General features: G+C 39.7%; 1 long non-coding RNA gene across 1 annotated transcript; it reads right to left on the bottom strand.

The window, feature by feature from the left end:
- Positions 1 to 21,541: 21,541 nt before the first annotated feature.
- LOC138752640 (uncharacterized) lies at positions 21,542 to 23,224 on the bottom strand. Its single transcript, XR_011350799.1, has 3 exons — positions 23,118 to 23,224; positions 22,877 to 22,939; positions 21,542 to 21,707 (listed from the first exon to the last, which is right to left on the bottom strand). It is a non-coding gene; the product is annotated as an uncharacterized lncRNA (long non-coding RNA).
- Between the last annotated feature and the right edge of the window lie 817 nt (positions 23,225 to 24,041).

The raw sequence follows: 24,041 nt of genomic DNA, 5'->3' as shown, positions 1-24,041 counted from the left end.
TGGTTAACATTGCAGTAACAATTCTGCCCAGCGCCTTTGGAAGACTACACAAAAGAATCTGGAAAAACAACCAACTGAAAAACCTCACAAAGATAAGCGTATACAGAGCCGTTGTCATACCCACACTCCTGTTAGGCTCCGAATCATGGGTCCTCTACCGGCACCACCTACGGCTCCTAGAACGCTTCCACCAGCGTTGTCTCCGCTCCATCCTCAACATCCATTGGAGCGCTTTCATCCCTAACGTCAAAGTACTCGAGATGGCAGAGGTCGACAGCATCGAGTCCACGCTGCCGAAGATCCAGCTGCGCTGGATGGGTCACGTCTCCAGAATGGAGGACCATCGCCTTCCCAAGATCATGTTATATGGCGAGCTCTCCACTGGCCACCGTGACAGAGGTGCACCAAAGAAAAGGTACAAGGACTGCCTAAAGAAATCTCTTGGTGCCTGCCACATTGACCACCGCCAGTGGGCTGATAACGCCTCAAACCGTGCATCTTGGTGCCTCACAGTTTGGTGGGCAGCAACCTCCTTTGAAGAAGACCGCAGAGCCCACCTCACTGACAAAAGGCAAAGGAGGAAAAACCCAACACCCAACCCCAACCAACCAATTTTCCCCTGCAACCGCTGCAACTGTGTCTGCCTGTCCCGCATCGGACTTGTCAGCCACAAACGAGCCTGCAGCTGACGTGGACTTTTTACCCCCTCCATAAATCTTCGTCCGCGAAGCCAAGCCAAAGAAGACATGCATTTAAGTGGAAAACACAAAAAAATAATCAAGCCCAGGTCACAGCGCCACAGAACAACAACAAAAGGATATTTACTATAATTCTTTTTCAAGAGGGTTTGTAAAGAGTTGTTGCAAGGTAGTTTTATTCTTTAATGACAATGAACCTCAAGGCATCAAATTGCGTTGAAACTTTCTGACTAGCAATAGTTCCCAATTTTTAGTTGCCTGTGTATAAGTTGATTTTATTATATGCTTTGTTTAAAAAAAAATTTTGTTGAGATTTCAATCTTCAACTGGTTGTGAATGGCTTCAGAGTAAGGCTAGCATTTCCCACAATTTCTTGAAATATTTGTCTGTTTGAGCATTTTAACAATGGGAAATAATTTTGGGGTGATGACAGAAAATTATACAATCACTCAGCAGGATGTTCAGGAACTTTAAGGAGGTAAAGAGAGGGTTAGTATTTCAGGAATATGGACTGAGAGTTTGTGTTTTTAGCCAACCATATGAAAACGCTGAATCTCCTGCAGCATTGCCAAGAGGGAGACAAAACCAGATCTAATCTTCAAGTTAAATGGGGTGGATAGATGAGATAATTGAATGAGAATCTGAAGACACAATTTGATCACTAGAAATGAAATTGTCTTTCAGCACTAAATGACCAAATATGAATCTAAAGCTCACTTTATATCTGTTTGAATTTTTTCCCATTGATTTCAAATCAAATTAACTAAGTCTGATTGTCTAAGTCACCAATGTGTTGCCAAGTTTTTTTGCATAACCTAAAATAATCAATTTCATCACTCTCCAAGCCCCTCCATTTTAGATTGACATCATGATTCTATTTACAAGATAGTTTGCACTGTTAACCAATCACATTGTAATTGCAAAGTTTTGCCATTTGTGGTGCTATTGAACATCCAGGTGGAATGCCTTCCATTTACTACAGACATATGACTCATTGAGAATCACACTACTACATTGCTGTTGTCCAATCTGTAATATCATTACAGATCAAAAGTGCAACAACTATCCTTTAACACACTCGAACATGTGGTCACAAGAATACATTTTGAGATGGTGAGGCTTTAGTTATATAAAGCTTTGGCTAGGCTGGACTTGGAATATTATGTGCAACTCTGGCTGTCCCATTACAAGAAAAATGTGGGACTTTGGAAAGAATGCAGAAGAGGTTTATCAGAATGTTTCCTGGATTAAAGAGTATGAGCTATGGGGAGTGTCTGAACAAACTCTGGTTCTCTCTGGAAAATCAGAGGTGGAGGGGAGACCTGGCAGAAGTTTATAAAATAATGAAAGGTATGGATAGGATATGCAGTCAGAACCTTCCACTCAAGATAAAAATGTCATATATGTCAAGACACAAGTTTATGTTTTGGGGAGATTTAAAGGGGATCTATGAGGCAAGATTTTTAACAAAAAGAGGCAGTTACTGGGAAAAGTATTTATGTAGGACATCAGGCACATATGTCTAAAGATAGGTTGGCCCATATTTTCTCAACCTTGTGATAGCTCAGTGGTTCTCAACCTTTTTCTTTCCACTCACATACCATTTTAAGTATTCCCTCTGCCATGGGTGCTCTGTGATTAGTAAAGGATTGATTTTGTGGGTGGAAAGAAAAAGTTTGAAAACCACTGTTTTAATCATACCTAATTAACTCATCATGTGCACAGTTTCATAACTCCAAAGGCCCCAAATGGGCCAATGACCATTTTTCTCAAGCAAAATATTTCAGTAACATTTTGTTCTTGAGCAATGGTTCTCAACCTTCCCTTCCCACTCACATACCACCTCAACCAATTCCTTACTAATCACAGAGCACTAACGGCATAGGGATTACTTTAAGTGAGAACAAGGAAAAGGTTGAGGACCACATTGATAGCTGAAGTAGTCCCTTTAACTTGTAGGTTCTAGTCATGTTCAAAGCTAGATAATTTCTGGAAAGTTTTTGGATTAGAATTATAATAAATCTGTTCACAGCTAGTTTTGGAATAATACATCTATTCGCAGCTAGTTTTGAAATAATACCAGTGGAGACTGGACATATGCCTGTCTCTGCACAGTGAATAATAGTCTTTCAACAGTATTGACTAGAAAAGCCATATTACTTAAATGGAAGGATACAAACCCACCTACTGTACTTAAATGGCTCTCTGCTGTCCTGTCATGTTTAAGTTTGGAGAAAATTAGGAATTGGATATTTGATATATCTTTTAAATGTGAAGTTTGGTGACCGTTATTCAATATTTCCAGATAATTTAAGAATCATAATTTTATACAGGATTATCTCCTAGTTCCTTATGGATAATTTGGTTTTAACCAGGAAACACTTTGTTTTCCTACTTTACTGTCAGAATGGACTGCCCAGTCCCTCTCTCTCTGCTGCCTCCAACCCTCTGGTCACTGACTCCACCCTCTCTCCATGAGCTCCCCCCCCCCCCCCAGACTCATGACCGCCATAGTCCACATTTCCTGTCCTGCTGCCTTCATCTATGCCCTGTCACAATCTGTGAATCTAAACAACCATACACTGGCAGGTTTACTGCCCATGAACCTAGTTGAAAAAAATCCTGCTGTCCTGATCTTACTTTGCTCAGAGCATCCAGGAAATGCACTGTTCCATTTTTCTTGTCTAGAAGTACTATGTCCACCCATCGAGGCCCATTTCACTTTGGCCTTCTAGAAATACTGCCAAGGCTCAAATATGCATTAATCCAAAACTGCAAGCTTGCTGTCCACATTCCAAACCAGGAATATATGTGGAAAATATCTGACTATTGATAAGATGCATCCTATTTCATATCTATTTTGAATAATTTATTGATCAAAACTGATAAATATTTCATGATCTCACTATACTTCACCATTATCCTCTATAAAATGTGAAATAAGACAAAGTCTATCCTGTCTGTCCTACTGCCTCACACATGATGCTAGACTGTGACAAAATGGGATATTCAGGCTTTACTCCAAATAATAAGTCAAAGTTCACTGGTCTTGTTCACTTTTTTCTTTATTAAGGAATACCCATTTTTTCAATTAAGATACTTTACAAAGTTTACTGTTTTTTAATCTATTTTAGCATCAAAATTGTAGCAAAAGTAAGATACCGGAGGGAGTGAGTGTTCCCTGGTATCATGAAATATCAGAAAATGCAGGAACTATTCAAAGAGAGGAAGAAGACATGTTATTGCTATGGGCAGGTGATTTTTATTCAAAGAACATTCATGGCATAAATTTTAAAATAATTTTCAGACATTGTGGTCATTTCACTGATTTTCAACAATTGTCAAGCAGTTAATCAACTTTTTAAAGAACCTTCAGCATCACCTCAGGGCTTCTATCTTGTGCATGATTTCAAGTACCACACCAAGACTTAATCAAATCTTAGGGGAAGGTGTACTGCAGTATATAAATAATTTAAAATATAACTGTTTGAAAATATGACTTAATTACTTCATCATATTTATATTTCTTGAATATTAATTACTTGAAATTACTGGCTGTGTATTTTCATCTAGTTTAAAAGGGAAATTTACTGGAGGTGCACACATTAATGAAAGATATTGATTGCAGTGGAGAGAAAAGAACTATTGGAAGATTGGCCAATTACCAGGCATCCCTGATTTATTGGCTCTGTAGGACTGGAGGAGTCATCTCTGCTATAATCTGGACTGCATTATCAGAAGGGACAATGGAATCGTAAGACCATAAGATGTAAGAGCAGAAGCAGGCTATTCAGCCCATCGAGTCAGCTCTGCCATTTCATCATGAGCTGATCCATTCTTTCACTCCACTCCACTCTCCTGCCTTCTCCTCATAACCTTCGATACACTAACTATTTGGATACCTATCAATCTGCCTTAAATACATCCAATGACTTGGGCTCAACAACTGCCCGTGATAGCAAATCCCAGAGGTTAACCACTCTCTGTTTTAAATGGGTACCCTTCAATCCTGGAGTTGTCCTTCACTTTTCTTACATGGGAAACAACTTTGCCATGTCCACTCAGTCCAGGGATTTCAACATTCAAAATGCTTCTTTGAAGTCCCCCTTCATTCTTCTGAACGCCAAGAGCCATCAAATGATCTTTGCACGCTAATTCCTTCATTCCGAAGAATAATTTCTGTGTATTTTCTCTGAATGGCAAAACATCCTTTCTTAAATAACAATCCAAAACTATATCCTGTACTCCAAGTGAGGCCTTATCAGTGCCTTAGAAAGCCTAAACATCACTTCCCTGCTATTGTATCCTATTCTTCTGGACCTAAATGCCAACATTGCATTCATATTCTTCACCACTGTATCAACATGAAGGCTAACCTTTAGGATATCCTGAATGAGGACTCCCAAGACCCTTTGCACCTTTGAATTTTCTCCCCATCTAAATAATATCTGCTCTTTTATTCTTTCTACCAAAGTGCATGGCCATACACTTCTAAACATTGTATTTTATTTGTCACTTCTTTGCCCATTCTACTAATCTAAGTTTCTCTCTGCCTTGTTTTCTCCTCACTACCTGTCCCCCCCCCACCTATCATTCCATCATTTGCAAACTTAGCCACAAACCCATTTATTCTTTAATTCAAACACTTAACATACAACATAATAAGATGTGGTCCCAACACCGATTCCTGCAGAACATCACTGATCATCAGTAGCCAACCAGCCTTTATTCCCACTCTCTGTTTCCTGCCAATCAGCCAATGGTTTACCCATGCTAGTATCTTTCCTGTAATTCCGTGGGCTCTAATCTTGTTAGGCAACCTCGTGTACCTTTTGAAAAGTGAATCAGAAAAACGTTGATAGTGGAGGAGTTTACTTGAGTGAGGGGAAAGAAAAATGGGCTGGAAGAAATGTATAAATCTTTCAAAAAGTCAGGTAGGCTCACGGGATTGAACGGTTTGCTTTATATGATTATGCTCCATTTTTCTTGTTAAAATCACCTCCTTAAGTAAATCAATGACGAAGATGTTTTTTTCTGATCAATTTGCATGCATGGTAATGACCCTTGGAAGCCAATTGATAATACGGAACCATAATTAGAAGATGAAAACGGCTCTTTAAATCATCAGACAATCCAGATTGGATGGAATGTACTGAAGTCCAGAAGCTTGCAGCAAAGTCATCTCATTCCAAGGATTTTAAATGTCACTCTTGCATTTGTTAGTTAATTCCTTAGCTGCATTACAGATTTAATTCAATTGATTCAATCATTGACTTGAAAGTAAGCAGTTTCTTTGCATTATGATCAAACAACTTGTAATCTAATTATATTTTAATACCAAACTTCAGCTTCTAAGGAATATAAAACAATAAGTCGCTATGTACATTTTCAGGAAATGGATTAAACTGTCCCAATAACAAGCAGCAAATGGTAATATTTCACAACTGAAAACTGATATCTCCATAAATCAGATTTTAAATTCATCAAAATGTTTATTATAATTTCTCATTAATATATATTTAAAATCAACATAATATATCTGAGTAAGTCTCTTGCCATTACATGTTAACTGTTGGTGGGAAATGTAAAGGCAAAGAAAGGTCTGTTTAAACCAATCATCCAATATAAAGCATTTCTCCTATTTCTGAATGATATAGACGAAGGCCCTTCGATCCCATCTATCAGGTCCACACACCCATATATCTCCTTGCCTCCTATTCTTTCTGACATGTCGATCAACTCTCCTCTATTGGTCTGGCAACATTAGTGGTAATTTACAAAATCTATTTATCCTGCCTTGATAAGAATTACATAAGCATTTTTCACTTAATTGATGAGATGATTCAATTAAATTTAGTCATGAACCAGTACTTTATATGATTGCTTAGTGACTTTCAACCTAATTCTCCTGACTTTGAGGTCATTGTGAAAATGGCAATTTTGGCTGCTTTCACCAACAAATGGAAAGATTGGCAGCAACTAATCTACTCTGGGAGGTGTCAATTATGTTATTTAGACTGCAGGCATGTAACAGCACAATCAAGGAATTTTTCCTACATGGGCAGTCTAAAAAGGAAAATTCCTGCTCCATGATTTATCCTGCAGGACCTGTACAACGTTTTGGAGGAAGCCTGCAGTGTAAATCAGACTGGAAAAGTTCATTGTCGGTCATCCACTCAACTGCAAGTCCAACCACCGGGACTGTTGAACTCAGGTACTTGCAGTCTAAAAAGGCACCCAGTGTGAATGACCACACGGGGAATAATTAGGTTAATTTTTTTCCACGATTTTCCCGACATTGCAGTCTAAAAACCACAAATGAAATCATTTTCCTGATCCATGTTCTGGAAATACAGGAAAAATGAACTGCTAGCAATGCATGCAAGCTGTGAAGTGTGATCTTGAAGGTATGTAGCAGTGCTATGTACAGTATATGACAATGTTATGAGGCCATTTTTTTTTATTGAACGAAATGAAAACAGAAAATGCTGTTCATATTCAGCAGGTCACACAGCATTTGTGGACAGAGAAAAGGGAGGTAATATTTTTGGATGGTGTCCATCAAAGAAGGTGGGCTAAAAGAACATTTAAAACAATGAGTTTTGATACATTGATGAGGATGTGAGGAGTTGGCAGTTGATGGGACAAGACATCTGAAGATGTATTCACTGAACTTAATGATGCATGCAGGACATTTAAAAATTACAATATTGCATTTAGTTTCTTGATGCACTACTCTCACATTTCAGGTTTCTTGCCAGAGTACATATATGAAACCCTGAATTTTTTTTTAAACTGTGGGCATGGTAAAATTACCTCTAATTGGTAGTGCAAAGCACAAAAAAAATGTACACAGCATATTCATGTAAACAAAGGACTGTAAACAAACTGACTGTGCAATGCAGAGAGAATAAAAAAAGTTAAGTACAGAAATAAGAATCCCTGATTGAGTTTGTTATTTAGGCATCTGAAAGTGGAGGGCAAGCAGCTGTTCCTGAACCTGGTGGTGTGAGTCTTATGGCACCTCTACCTCTTTCCTGATGGCACCAGCAAGAACAGAGCAAGTGCTGGGTGGTGTGGATCCCTGTTGATTGCTGCTGCTCTCCAACGGCAGTGTTCCCCGTAGGTGTGCTTAATAGTGAGGAGGAGTTTGCATGTGATGCCCACTCTTATCGTTGACCTGTGATATTAGTTGCTTTCAAAAACTTAAGACTGTATAGATGGGAATGGTGAAGGCTCTTGGTGTCAGGAGCATGGAAACTATCTCTCCTACTCACCATGTCCCTCATCAATGCCTCAATGGTGTCTGAGAATTCTGCACCCTCTTACATAGTGTGATGGAATATTTGGAAATGTTTTTGGGAGATAAATTGGTAAAATTAGAGTAGGTTTGAAGTACTGAAGAATTCATATTCAGTGACCTTACAGAAAATTGGAGAATGCTATGCACATTTCACAAGTAGGGTCTAATTGCAATGATGTCATGAAATGAATAGACCATTGTCTTGGAAGAACAACTGGAGTCAGATTGGCTGTGTTGGAGATTTTTTGGCAAGACGTTTGACCTCTCTGCAAAGTGCTCACTCAAAGGTAATTGAAAGGTTTGTTTACCTAAAACAACAGATGAGAGCAGAAGATTAACTCCTTTTGTTTACTGGAGAAGATGGGGGGGGGGTTACAAGTGAGAGGGAGAAGGACATGTGGCTGGCAGTTTGAATCTCAGATGGAGAGAGAGACACACAACTGAAACAAGCCAGGAGAAGCTTGTTAGAACTGAAACAGAAGCTCCAGAGTGGCGGATGGCTGGAAGTGCTATCTGTCGGTTTCTCTTGGAATAAGTGAAACACAAAGGTAGTCTGTGGAAGCCTGAAAGAAAAAGGTTATCATCTGGAGAATCCTGATGAGGCAAGTTTCATTGGCAAGACAATGAGGTGACTAATGGTGGTATCTCAGTTGTGGAAATCCTGGAACAACACATCTCTCTCTGCAAATCTACAGGAACCTTCCTGAGCAGTAAACATTTACGTTTCAAGCACCAAAGCCTGGTGAACTTTATACATGTTAAATTCTGCACATGGTATAAGAATTGCCTGCAACCAGTGAACTTGGAAGAATGAAAAGTGAGATTGAACTGTGAACCAAAGAACTTTTCTTAAATTTACACACATATGACATACACGTGCGCTTAGAATTAAAAGGGGATTAAGTTGGTAAGTTAAGTTAATAGTGATAAGTTAAAATTTGATTCTGTTTTCATGTATAAAGATAATTAAAAACAACATTTGTTTAAGTAACCATTTGTTGTGGTGAATATCTATTGCTGCTGGGTTTTGGGATCCTTTGGGCTTGTAACAACAGTTCAATTTGTTTATATCTGTCAGACTAACATATGTTACAAAAGGTACGTTACAGGCTACAATCACCCAGATAACAGACTTTACGAACTTTGCCAGTTACGTAAAACAACTCAGGTGGAACAGGTTAAATTTGCATCATAACATCCCTGTCACTTTCAGGGGCTATCTGCTTTAGTTCAGCATTTTAAATGTCAACTTCACACCTCCAATCGCAAGTGGCCCAGTCAGGAGCACCACTTTATGTTGTGCTCAGAATGAATATCAACAGCACATTTATTACTAAATGGGATCACCATGGAATTATGTAAGCATGAGCCATCACACCACAGTGGCATTTTAAGTGGCATTTAACCTTACAAATAGTCTGGATGGCAGTTCGTAGCAGTGACTTTAACTTATTTACCTAGATAGCTTTCTGTGCTAATTGCTTTTCCATATTTATACCTGATGTATCAGACCCCGTGTGTTGCACTGAAATGATAATGCTTTACTTATTTCATCATTTTGACTGAGTGGTTCTGCTTAACAATGCCAGTTTAATTGCAGAATCATTTCAAATTTCACAATGTAGTGTAATAGATTTGCGTTAATCTTTAGTTTAATGTTAAACTATATTTATCATCTATAAAAAATGTCTTAGTAAAGTAAATTAGAGATTTAAAATATTGTACTGTAATCTTACTTAGTTGTGGGCTGTTATAGGGTCACACACAGGATACAGACTCCAAGAATAAACTCCTTTTCACTCTATAAACATGCTGTTTCTGGGAAGGACAGAGCTAATGGATTTGAAGTGGGTCTTGATTATTTAATAAGAACTGCTGAGGAAGCTGTCTGTTTTTAAACTATATCACAAGGCCTCTCGAACAAGAGAAATGAAATTCCAACCATTTGAGTGATATACTTAAGCCTTTGAAGCAGAAGTGAGGTATCTTTCAGAGTTGTGCTGTCTACAGGACAAGTATGAATATCACATGGTTTACAAGAAACTGAGATTGGCAACTGTTTAGCATTCCAGTAACTGTCACATGATATGGAGAAATATATTCTCGAAATGAGAGACAAATAAAAATAGTTCAGTTTAGAGCTGACAGTCGTCAACATCCAGGGGTTGAAACCGTGTGAAAAACAGGGTTGAGTTACAGTAACCAGAATTGGTGCAGTTGTGTGTGTTATCCCTGGTAAAAGGGGAACAGAGAATCAGTGGCTTTTTAAACAAGGAAGACCATTTCACTGTCTCTTTGGAAAAGAGGACAGATTTTTACTGGGTCTATTTTTGTCTAGTCGCTTTGTTCAACCCTTCTCTGGTTTGTGACTTCATTGTGGAAGAGAATAACCACATTTGCTTAATCCTGGCCTAGGTTTGTGAATTCATCATGGAAGGAAATAGCCACATTGTGAATAAAGAGCCTGAAGATATGATATTTAAAAGCACTTTATAATGATTTCTGAATTGAGAATTTAAGATCTTCAAGCAAGACTAAAATTATGCTGAACTTTTAAAGATTGACTTTTCAGAGTGGGATTTTATTACACACAAACACATTTACATTTGCAAATAATGGGGTTAAATTTGAGATAAGTAAGAAATGTTATGTTATTAATAGTTCAATTAAAGAGAATAATTATTTTGAATTTACCATTTTCTGGTGAATTTTCCATTGCTGTTCTTGTGTTAGTACTAACAAAATAATAGTCCCAAAAATAATTAAAAGTGTTGTTAGTTCATAACACTAGAAACATAATTCATTTAAACATATTTTGTATTGTTCAATAACTATAATTTTAATCTGAAATGAGACTATTTGTGTGCTTTATTTTTTTTTTGGAAATGCAGCAGAGAAACATGGTAATGAGTCCATGCTGCCCAAATACACCAATTAACCTACAAACTCCATATGTTTTAGGAGGGTGGGAGGAAACTGGAGCCCCCTGAGGAATCCTGCATGGCAGAACATACAAAATCCATACAGATGGTGTGGGATTCGAACTAGGTCACTGGCACTGTACAAGCATTTCATGAACCTCTACACTAACTTAGCCTGTCTCTTTATTTTGATTATGAATCATTATCCAATGGGATTTTTGTCTTTGTTTCTTTTGTCTCTTTTTCACTTCTGACAAAATGTCTCCTACCTAAAATATTGATTGTATTTTTCACAGATTCAGCCTAACCTGACTGAAAATTTCTGATTTTATGGTCCTGGATTATCTGTTTGAATATTCTCTTAGTGATGGATTGGCAGTGCATATAATCTCAGCCCAATATTTACAAGGACCAAGGCAGGAACTGGGATGCATGTTTCCAGCTGATAAACATTGAAAGGCATATATTGGTTCTGCAGAAATTCCTGGCTGAATCCTGTTAGCATTGTTGTATTCAGTTTCCAAGCTAGGAGCTGGTGAGATTACTGAAGATCCTGGCATGAGAAAGCCAGCAATGGAAGGCCACAGGCAGAGACCTCATGGCTCAGATCCCAGCAACATTAGAGATTGGCAGGTGTCTGGAAGGATCTGCTTCAGAGTTAGTCGGTGTAGCAGAAGGGAGAGATCATGCACTCACTGCAGACAGTTGGGTTGAGGTAAATTGCTGAACATTCTCTTGAGGGATTGACAGTCTAAGTGTGGCCAGTGAATAACTGAAGGAGTCATCATCCTGCAGTCATATACTCTGCTTCAAATCATAATTCCCTGTTGGATCTAGTAGCTCCTACTAACTCCAATTTCTAGGGTTATAGGAATTCTCGCTCAAAGCCTTTTGAGCCAAAGGATTCCCAAAATTTTACAAATTGAGGCTCATCATTAAAAAAAAATGATTTCTTGATCTCACAAACCAACCCTCATCATGACCCTTTGCAGTGTTTAAATTGCACATTTCCTCTGTAATACTATACTCTGCAGCTTGATTTTATTTTTACATTGCCTATTGTACTTATGTATGGGTTGACTTGTCTCTGGAGGATGCTAACATGTTTTTCACTGTATATCAATACATATAACAATAAATTTCAAATTCAGAATTTATTTTCATGAACAAATTTGGTGTTTTGCGCCAACTTATAGTGCAAATAGTCATATTATAACCATCTTACAACATTTACAGTTAAAAAAAAATAAAAATAATAGGGCACAAAATATAAGGCAGTGTCTTTGGTTCATTCAGGAATCTGATGGCAGTGGGAAAGAAGCTGTCCTTGTGCTGCTGCTGAGTGATCGAGTTTAGGCTCCGGTACCTTTTTCCTGATGGAAGCAGTGAAGAAGGCGTGGCCTGGATGATTGGGGAGGGGGGGTGGGTTCTTTGAGGAGAGAGACTTCTTTTTAAATGCACTACCTCTTGTAGATTTCCTCAATGGAGTGGTCTGGAACCTGTGATGTCGCAGGCCAAGTTAAATACCCTCTGGAGTTCATTCTTGTCCTGAGAGTTCAATTCAATTTTGTTCATAACAGCTCTGACTTGGTCACACAAGGGCTCTTAAGCCAACTTCAGTTAAACCATTATCAGGTGTTTAGAATAGGATTCCATAAATTGCCAGTTAACTGATCCTTCACACAACCCTCGGTACAGGGGCAGGTAGTGTATAAAGTTATGCTTCATCAAAATCAAGGCTCATGGGATTGGGGGCAAAGTATTGATGTGGATTGAGAACTGGCTGGCAGGTAGAAGACAGAGAGTTGGGATAAATGGCTCGTTTTCTGAGTGGCAGGCGGTGACCAGTGGGGTACCACAGGGATCTGTACTGGGACCCCAGCTGTTCACAATTTACATTAATGATCTGGATGAGGGGATTGGATGTAATATCTCCAAATTTGCAGATGACACTAAGCTAGGAGGGGTTGTGTGCACGGAAGAGGGGGTCAGGAAGCTCCAGTGTGATTTGGATAAATTGAGGGACATGGCAAATGCACTACAATGTGGATAAATATAAGGTTATCCACTTTGGTAATACAAACCGGAGGGCAGATTACTATTTGAACGGCAATAGATTAAGAGATGGGGAAGTGCAGAGAGACCTAGGAGTACTTGTACACCAGTCTCTGAAGGCGAGCATGCAGGTACAGCAGGCGGTTAAAAAGACAAATGGTATGTTGGCCTTCATATCAAGAGGGTTTGAGTATAGGAACAAGGATACCTTACTGCAGCTGTACAGGGCCTTGGTGAGACCACACCTGGAGTATTGTGTGCAGTTTTGGTCACCTTATCTAAGGAAGGATGTTCTTGCAATGGAGGGAGTGCAGAGGCGATTCACCAGGCTGATACCTGGAATGGCAGGAATGACTTATGAGGAAAGATTGCGCAAATTGGGATTGGACTCGCTGGAGTTTAGAAGATTGAGAGGGGATCTCATAGAGACATATAAAATTCTGGCAGGACTGGACAGAATGGATGCAGATGGGATGTTTCCAATGATGGGAAAGTCCAGAACCCGGGGCCATGGTTTGAGGATAATAGGCAAACCATTTAGGACCGAGATGAGGAGGAATTTCTTTACCCAGAGGGTGGTGAATCTGTGGAATTCATTGCCACAGAGGGCAGTAGAGGCAGGTTCATTAAATATATTTAAGAGGGAATTAGATGTATTTCTTCAGTATAAGGGTATTAAAGGTTACGGAGAGAAGGCGGGGACGGGGTACTGAACTTTAAGATCAGCCATGATCTCGTTGAATGGCGGAGCAGGCTCGAAGGGTCGAATGACCTACTCCTGCTCCTATCTTCTATGTTTCTATGTTTCTATCAAAAACAAGGGACAGCAAACAATTTAGGCTCACAGTATGATGCCCTTCCTGTGGAGAGATTGACCTTTCATAACTCTTAACGAGAGGCTGCTCAGATGGACAGAGGAAAACTCATTGAGTACTTTTCAAAGACAACCAGGAGAGGCTCTGATAGCTCGGTGTTTCGAGCGCTGGCATTGTAAACCAGCGGTTGTGAGTTCGTTCCTTGCTGGGGCCTCATTTCTTTCAGGGGCATTAGACAAAGTTAAAGAATTTTATGTATGTTACATTCTAAATGTAGTATTACATGACAATAATTTAAAAAAAAGTTGGTAAAATCTATCCTTCAACCCACATTAATGATAAAAGCAGATAATCTAGAAAAAATGATCTGCACTAAAATAATTCACAAATTGAACGAGCAATCTCAGCACTACCTGAAAAAAGGAGTTGGTACGTTCTCCCCATGTATGCATGGGGTTCTTCTGGATGTTCCAGTTTCTGCTCACACACCAAATGTGAATGGTGATGGTAGGTTAATTGGTGTAGTTGGATGGCACAGGATTATGGGCTGGAAGGGCCTGCTGACATGCGGAATCTCTGAAATTAAAAAAATTAAGTTAACATTATCAAAGTTTTCATCCCTTATGCAACTGCATGAAACCCTTTTTCCATTCTTTCTGTGCTGATTTAAAATATGATGCCGAGACTTGAATATCAAAGCAGAGGGAAATGAATGCTGAGTGAACAACATTTCTTTGTGCTCCCATCACATGGGGAGATATGTGATATCAGATGTAGCTTCAGTCACTTGCAAAACAGATAAATTTGCAAGTCACTGAAGCTACAACCGATATCACATATGCTCATGTCAAAATAACAAAGCAATTATGTGAAAGTAAAGGTGAGTGATCTTCAAGGCTGCTCACTTTCAAACATTTTTGTTCTGTGATGTGAGAGAGTTGAAGTAATGGGCTTAATCTTGTTGCCCTCAGATCTGAGCCCATCTACAGATGGCTGGACAGCCTGATAGGGGCTGTTCTTGCTGAAGTCCAGCGGCAAGATCTGTTGGTGACCAACCCTCAGTAAAGTCGGATTAAGGGTCATTGCCAGAATCACATGACAGGCTTTGACAAAGGGAAAAGATGATGAAACATTGAGGAGAAAAATCCCAAGTTGGTCAGCACAGGTGTGGCTTCTTGTCACTAACAACTGGGACATGTGGATATGTCCCAGTTCTGCTCCACCGACCTGGAAAATCTCATGATCAAATGTTGCCCATTCTAACTGACGAGGGAGTTCACTGTGATCATCCTGGTTGCAGTGTACATTCAGGCTGGCACTGGAGGGACTGAGCACTAATAAACAGCAATGAGACAGCACATCCTGATGCCTTCCTGATCATTTGAAGGGGGGCTTCAATGAGGCTAACCTGAGAGTGTCTGACAAACTACCACCAATATGTCACGTGCAAGACCAGGGAAACTAACACACTCGACCACTGCTACACCACCATAAAGAATGCATACAGAGCCATACCATGACTGAACTTCGGCAAGTCTGAGCACCTGGCTGTACATCTACTCTCTGTGTACAAGCAGAGGCTGAGAACCACATCACCAGCTGTGAAGATGGCAAAAGTATAGTTAAGGGAGGCGGAGGAGCGACTGCAGGACGGCTTTGAATCAGTGGACTGAAACATATTTAAGAACTCATCCATAGACTGGAATGAATATGCAACAGGTCACTGACTTCATCAAGACCTATATGGATGAGTGTCTGCCCATACACACATACCGCATGTTCCCCAACCAGAGGTCGAGAACATTTAAGGCTGGTGATTGGGAGATATATATATATATATATATATGTCCAAATATGACCTGTGGTAGGCCATCTCTGAAGCAGTGTCAATTCCGGTGGAAGCAAGAGACAGAGTCATACACACCAGCTATGGCAGGGAGTGCAGGCCATTGCAGCTCACAGAGAGTGGGCAAAAACTATAGATGTCTGTGATGCTTCATTACCCGATGAGCTGAACACCTTCTAAGCCCAATTTGAGAAGAGCCAAACTGTGCTTTCTATAATCCTTGAACAGGCTGAGTATCCTGTTATATCTGTCTCTGAGGGCTAAAGCAGAACATCATTCAAGATGGTAAACCCTCCTGACAGTGCACCTGATAAGATGCTGAAAATCTGTGCCAACAATGTAGCTGGTGTTCATGGACATTTTCAACCTCTCATTGCTGCAGTCAGAGGTTCCCACCTGCTTCAAAAGGGAATCAATCATCTCAGTACCAAGAAGAATAGTGTGAGCTGCCTCAACAACTATCACCCAGTAATACTAACTTCTTCTTTGAGGAAATGCTTCGTGAGGCTGCTCATGGCCAGAATGAACTCATACCAAAGCAAAGATTTGGAACCACTTTTATTCGCCTATCGTCACAATCGCTGCACAGAAGAGACAATATTGCTGGCTCTCCACTCCGGTTTAGATCACCTTGAAAATAGCAGCTCAGCCCTCAATACTATTATTCCCTCAGAGCTGGTCAAGAAGACAAATTCTAGGCCTCTGTACCTAATTCTGCAACTGGATCCTTGATTTTTCTCATTGGAAGATCACAGTCAGTATGAATTGAAAACAATATCTCCTCTTCACTGATTATCAACACAGATGCACCCCAAGGATGTATACTTAGCCCACTTCTCTACTCATCCTACACCCATGATTGTGCAGCCAGGCACAGTTCCAATGCTATTGATGTTTGGCGATTGAATCACAATTGTTGGCAGAATCATAAATAGCAACGAGGAACCGCACATGAGGGAGATAGATAAGCTCCTTGAATGGTGTAACAACATCAATCTTGCGCTCAACATTAGCAAAAACAAGGAGGTAATTATGGAATTAGGGAGGATGTCAGAGGAATATGACCCAGTACCCATCCAGGACTCACTAGTGGTGAGTATCTAGAACTTCAAATTCCTGGGTGTCACCATCTCCGAGGATCTGTCCTGGATGTTGATTCAATTGCCAAGATGGCTTGCCAGTGGCTATACTTTGTGAGGTGTCTGAGGAGATTCAGTATGTCACTGAAAACTCAAGAACTTCTACAGTAGAGAAAATTCTGGCTGGTTGCCTCACTGCTTGGTATGGACGCGCTAACTTTCAGGACCAGAATAAACTTGAGGGTTGTTAACTTGGCCTGTGACATCACAGGCACCAGAGTTCCCTCCATTGAGTACATCTACATGAGGTGGTGTCTTATAAAAGCAACCTCTATCCTGAAATACCCCCACCACCCAGGCCATGCCCTCTTCACTCTGCTACCATTGGGAAAAAGATACAGGAGCCAAAAGATGAGCGCTCAATGGCTCAAGGACAGCTTTTTTACCCACTACCATCAGATTCCTGAATAATCAATGAATCAAAGACACCGCCTTACATTTTGTGCTCTATTATTTTAATTTTTTTTAAAGTGATGTTGTAAGATGGTTGTATATGAATGTTTGCTCTATAATGCTGCCACAAAACACCAAATTCCATGACATGTTCATGACAATAAATTCTTATTCTGATATGGTTTGATTAGTTTGCTAATTAGATGATTTTTCCTACAATGCTTTTTTATGGGGTCATCAAATTCTGTAAATTAACATAAAAGTCACTGAATGTAAACAGTGAAACATGAAAGTCTACAGACATCATGATTGTAGTGAAAATACAGAATTCCACCAGTTCTGCCTCTCTTTCTCTTTCTTCTTCCTTTCCCTCTGCCTCCTTTCCTCCAGATCTGCATTCACAGAGCCATCCCCTCTCCCTACCAATTCCCACCTTTCCTGTCCTCTCCCAATCATGTCCATTTATCATCTTTTGCCTGATGGTCTGTCCTCTTCCCCTGTCCTTTCTTTCCTTCTCCACAGCCTGTTAATTCAGGTACCTACCTGTTTTTTACTCATACCTTGAAAAAGGCCTCAGCATGAAATGTACTTTATATACCTTAACCTCCAATGGATGCCATGAGACCTGCTGAGTTCTCCAGCATTTTAGTGTTTTCACATTGAATACATAGTTAAAAATGATGAGCAATTTTGTCAGTAGGTGAACAAGTTGGTAATAATTTGAGACCCAACATTATAATTAGTTTCATTTAATTATTAATTTTTTGGGGGTAATTCAGGCAAAGTTGGCATCTGTTACCCATCTCTAATTGCATTTGAAAAGATCGTGTTAAGTTACATCCTACAATATTTCTACAAACTCAATCGGATTTGCAACAAACAATGTTAAAGGGACAACCATGTATTGCCAATTCTGGATGGAAGGAAATCTGCAGGTCCGTGGTTTTCCTAAGCAATATCTGTTCTTGTCTTTGTTAGTGATAAAAATCATGGGTTTGAGATGTGCTGAGTAAATGAGGCAGGTCACTGCAGTAGGGAGGTAAAACATGAAAGACTGCAAGCTAGAGGGGTCAAATAGCCTGTTTTCTGTACTGTAGCATTCTATAGTTCTATGGTTCTATGTGAGATTGGCATGATGTGCTCATTATCGCAACCTGAAGCATCTCTGTGATTTTCATGAGCACATGCTAAATTTAAGACTTTTATAGGAGCAATACTTCAGCTTTTATTCCCAAAAATTTACCCCACAAATTTAGTGAACCTTTGGTGGAAAAGTACACTTCAATATTAGATTACTACATCTGAATCTTGTAACTCCTACAGCATGTGTGCTATCATGAAATGTGGAAAGAATGACACACACACCCAAGAAGTCGAAGACTGTTTCTTTGCACTGGCATTTGGGCTTGCAGGAGTGACATCACGGCAGCGCCAGCCTCGGCTTGGTCGGAATTCTCGCCATTGCTCATTGCTTCCTGCTGTGTGGGTTGTCACCTGGGACGAAGGTCGTTGACTCCCGCGAGGACTGTGTAGTCACTGTGTTCATCAGTTATCTTGTGAACTGGGTCGCATCCCAGTTAGTGGGCCGCTACACTATTGTAATTTTCTATTAATATAAGAACATAATAAGTAGTAACAGGCCATCTAGCTCGTCAAACCTGCTTCGCCATTCAATAAGATCATGGACAGTGCCACCTACAGTAAAACCTCGTTAGAACGCGGTAGTTGGGGTCCAAGATTTCATACCGCATTACAGCTGAGTCGCGGAACAGATGCATATGCATATATGTCATAGTGCCCCATGCCGGCCGCCCCTGCCCTGAAGTCCGCTGCCTGTCAGCCCCCCTCTCTGCTGTCCCTGCCCCCCCGGCGTGGGACGTCGGGGCAGCGGCTGCCGGCGCCGGACATGCCTTTCCCTGTAATCCTTCCCTACTAAACAAAAACTAACTATGCCTTAAATATTTTTAATGAGGTGGCCTCTCCTGCTTTGGGCAGATAATTCTTCAGATTCACTACTCTCATGGCAAAGCAGTTCCTCCTTATTTTCATCCTAAATCTATTCCCCTGCAACTTGAGGCTATGTCCACTAGTTCTAGTCTCACCTACTCATGGAAATAACACTCTTGTCTTTATCGACATTCCATTAGCCTTTTTTTGATTATCTGTTGTACCTGCATCCAACCTTTTGAAAATTACGTACAAGCACTCAATGTGAATGGGGTAGTCCAAACAGAATGGACTAACTTTTATTCCAATTCTGCTGTATGGCTTGGATCCTGATAAATTGTTTATATTTATTTTTCACTTATAAAGTGGAGAGCAGAATTTATTCCCAAGGGGGAGATGAGAATGTGTTTTATAAGAGCAGCATCATTCTCTGGAGTTGTTTCTATGCATTAACCAACTAATCAGAAAGCTGACTTCACTATATCATACAAAGGACACATTGAACTTTATATTTTAGAATCAACTGACAATCACAAGCCAAGTCAACTTCCAATTAAAACAGCTAAAGTACATGTCACCAAAATCCTGCATTTGCTGACCTTACTTTCCCCCATCTGAACACTTGTTTATCAGATGCCAAATTTGATTTTATTGCTCCATAAAACCATTTAACCATGCAATACATCATACAAACCAATATTTTCTGAAAATGTAAAAACATAAACTAAACTTTGAAGCACTTGATTTTTGAATACAGGAAACAATTCGCTGCTGTAATTTTGCTTTATCGCCAGGACCTTTACAAATATACACAATGGATGCTAAATGCAATATGAAAACATATTGAGACAGATTTCCTGTTGCCCTGAGATTGTTTCCTGCCTGCAGGCACAAGTGTTCCACTGCAAGTTCAGCTTCTGGTACTTTGGTATGGCAGAGTGCAGTGTGGTGGCTACCTCAACACAGACAGTGGACCCAAGTGCCATAACCCTTGCGCATTCAGAGGTCTCAGTGTGCCCAGGTAATGAAGTGCCAATGAATTCCTTTGACATTAATGAAAATTTTGTCACAACTTGGAATCTGTTCAAAATAATTGATTTTGATTTAATATTTAACGCTAAAGATATATACATTCAACACTATTATTCCATGATCCAATCTACTGGACTACTTACAATGGTCACACTGTTATCTTCTCAACATTGGAGAACCCAAAACAGATCGGGTGCTCTGTGCTGAACACTTCCATGCAATCTGGAAGTATGATCCAAAGTTTCCAATTTCCTGAGTCTTTAATTTTTCATCCCACTGCCATTGAGTCTATCCAATTTTGATATCCCATGGTGTTTCAATTAAATCTAATATACGGTTGAAGAACAACACCTTATACTTTGACTAGGCATATGACTAGCTTCTCCTTTCAACACTGAGTACACCAATGTCCGTTAAGCAGTTATTCCTCCTGCCTCACTAACAATTTCAGCTTTCATTAATCCAATTATCTCATCTTATTTACACACCTACTTTTTTGATACTGGCCTGTACCTCCCTCCTTCAGCTAACACCAGCAATATTCCCTCATGTTCTCTTTTCTACCCTCTTTCTTTGCAACTTGTAACAATTCCTGTCCTGAATTATTCCCCAATTCCGACGATAGATCAATCAGAAATATCAGCTCTCTTTCTCTATTAACAAATTTGCCTGGTAGTTAAGAATTAATAAATACTCACACCATTAATACATTTTACCTCTAGACATTCTGCATGGTTACCGGGCTTTCTGGCCTACGAGCCTATGCTGACCATCTTTTCTTTGGCTTGGCTTCGTGGACGAAGAATTATGGAGGGGGTAAATGTGCACGTCAGCTGCAGGCTCGTTTGTGGCTGACAAGTCCGATGCGGGACAGGCAGACACGGTTGCAGCGGCTGCAGGGGAAAATTGGTGGGTTGGGGTTGGGTGTTGGGTTTTTCCTCCTTTGCCTTTTGTCAGTGAGGTGGGCTCTGCGGTCTTCTTCAAAGGAGGTTGCTGCCCGCCGAACTGTGAGGCGCCAAGATGCACGGTTTGAGGCGATATCAGCCCACTGGCTGTGGTCAATGTGGCAGGCACCAAGAGATTTCTTTAGGCATTCCGACCATATACTACATCTAAAACCCCTTGCATATTTTGAATGGTGGGAGGAAAGTGGAGCACCCCAAGAAAATCCCATACAGACATGGGGAGAAAGGTCAAACTCCTCATAGACAGCACCAGATTCAAATCCATTGCGCTAATTACTATGCTGACTATACCATAAATAACAATTTTTAAAATTATTTTTATTCAGATTTCAAGCAGCTGCAATATTTTATTTTGGGTTCAACAACATTGAGACTAATTTAAAATTGCAATGTAAAATAACTTCACTCACCATGTTAGCTTCTGCCATTGTTTTCCATTGGGAAAACCTGACTGGGATCAGCAATTTCAACTTGCAGGGGCTTAGCAGAGACCCTCTTTAGCCTTCAAGCTAGGAAACCTGCAGAAGATTGCAATGCCCCATTGGATTCAATGATGCAACATCACTAGAGCAACATCAGGGTAGTCACAGCCACTGTTGTAGAAGGGAGGAAGGTACCATCACTCATTTGAACCCATGCCAGTACTCTAAAATCAAGTCAAGTTGCCTTTATTTGTTGTTCATACCAAGGATTGCACGGAAAAGATGAAATAGCATTTCTCCAGGACCAGGAAGCAGATTCATATAAATATAAGTTTAAATATTAAGACATATACAATAAAAGTCCATGGTACACTATCCACATATAATCTGGAAGTTCAGGAGGCAGATGGTTTGGTGGACAAAAACTGTTGCCTACTGTGGACATAAGGGCCCCGAATGCTGGGGTACCTCCTGCCAGATGGCAGAAGGGAAAAATGTTTACGAGGAGTGTGTGGAGTCCTTCACAATGTTTATTGTTTTCCATGTGCTTTGAGTGCTGTAGATGTCCATCATGGTAGGAAGAGATTTCCCCAATGATCTTTTTCTGCTGACTTCACTATCCTCTGCAGGATCTTACTGTCTGAGGTGGCATAGCTTCCAAGCCAGGCAGTGATGCAATTGCTCAGAATGCTCTCAATACATTCTCTGTCGGATGTAGTGAGGAAGGAAAGTGGGAGATGAACTTCCCTCAGTCTTTGCAAGAAGTAGAGGCGCTGCTAGGCTTTCTTGGCTATGCAGCTGGTGTTAAGGGACCAGGTGAGATTTTCCACCAAGTGCACACCAATGAATTTGGTAGTCTTGATGACCTCAACAGAAGAGCTGTCAATGGTCTGTGGAGAGTGAAATGTGACTTCCATAGGGCAACACAGTGTAAGCAATTGCAATTATTTTACCCTAATAGCCTATTCATCATCTATAACACATTTCACTTTCAGAATTAAAATAACATATTAATTATTTTTAGGATAATTAAAAAAAATCAACCAAATAATTTAATAATGACATTCCATATAATGTGATATGCATTAAATATTTGTTAGGGAACTATAAATGTTTGAATAACATTCCAAAAAAATGATTGAGTGCCCATGAGAACAATGGCAGATTGTATCATTCTTAACTATTTTCGGAATTGTGCAATTGAAAATTATTCACTTTTTTTTTGATAGATTAGGACTGAGACAACATACCAGCCTCCAAATGGATTGATAATGAATCAAATCAAAACAATAATAAATCAAATGAACTTATCCCTGAACAATAACTTCTGCACTATGTACCTTATGAAGCCTTGCCTTCGTTCCTCTTAGAATTTGAAAGGTATGCATAGCCACTCGAATTATCTAAACAGGTTTGAAAATATAGTCATAATACTGTACATGGCTTTTTCTGTATATAACCTAACAAGTATTCACTGTCTCCTGCAGGGTAAATACATACAGAGGGTAAAATCAGACTGGATATTGAGGAATATATCATTGTTTATATTTTGAGATCATCTGCATCACCTCTCATCTTTACCTTTCATTACAACCTCCTCTGTAAAGGTCCAATTAGTCAGAATATTTTCCATCCCCACACATTAATATGTTGGAATATTATGGTCAATTTAAAAGTGCAAAATGACTTTGAACTTCTTTCATCTTTAAAAACATCTTGTTGCTTGGAAACTAATGAGTTTTGATGTTCCATGCCTTTGTCATAAAGTCTTTGTGATTCACTGTTAGAAGGTGCACATGTTGAATAACTTGGAACTGGTGTGTATTCCATAACATTCTCCATTCAATGTTGTTCAATCACTGCTTGTAGGTGTTTAATGGTGACCCTTCCTTCTTTTCCATAAAGCATTATTTCACTTTTGCCAGAGAAGAGATGAGGACTTAAGTAATTTCAACTGAGTCTGACTGGTATTCATTTCATAGAATTCATTTGAAATATGAATTGGAGCATGTCGGCATTCAGCTTGTTATTAATAAATTTATTGAAGACATTCATGTCGATGTAGTCAAACAACTTAATTATTTTTCACAGTTTGCAGTGCTAAGATGGCATATCTTCAGTTAACAGTAGCTGTAAGACACTAGATTGACAAAGTATTTTGTTTTGAACACATTAGTCATTTCTGGTATCCAAAGAAAGCTCATTCCTTTTTCCTTCTATCTTGTTCTTTTCCACAGATATGCATGCTTTTATGGGAAAAATATGGATCAACAACCAGCACCTTTGGGCTCAGGCCCAAGATGTTGTTGATCCTTTTCCTTCTATTGAAATCTTTCTATTGAAAGCCATGAGATCTGCTGGAGTTTCTCCAGTGCTTTTGAGTATTATACTCCAATCCTAGCATCTGCAGACTTTCCTGTCGAACTCCAGGGCCTTACCAAGGCAGAACTGCATTATCAGAAGTGCAATATTTGGATACAATGTGAAATCCTACAGGATGAGTCA

Source organism: Narcine bancroftii, chromosome 2 (assembly GCF_036971445.1).
Source record: "Narcine bancroftii isolate sNarBan1 chromosome 2, sNarBan1.hap1, whole genome shotgun sequence".
Taxonomy (NCBI): domain Eukaryota; kingdom Metazoa; phylum Chordata; class Chondrichthyes; order Torpediniformes; family Narcinidae; genus Narcine; species Narcine bancroftii.
Note: the sequence above shows the minus strand (reverse complement) of the source record. Positions and strands in the feature narration are given on the sequence as shown.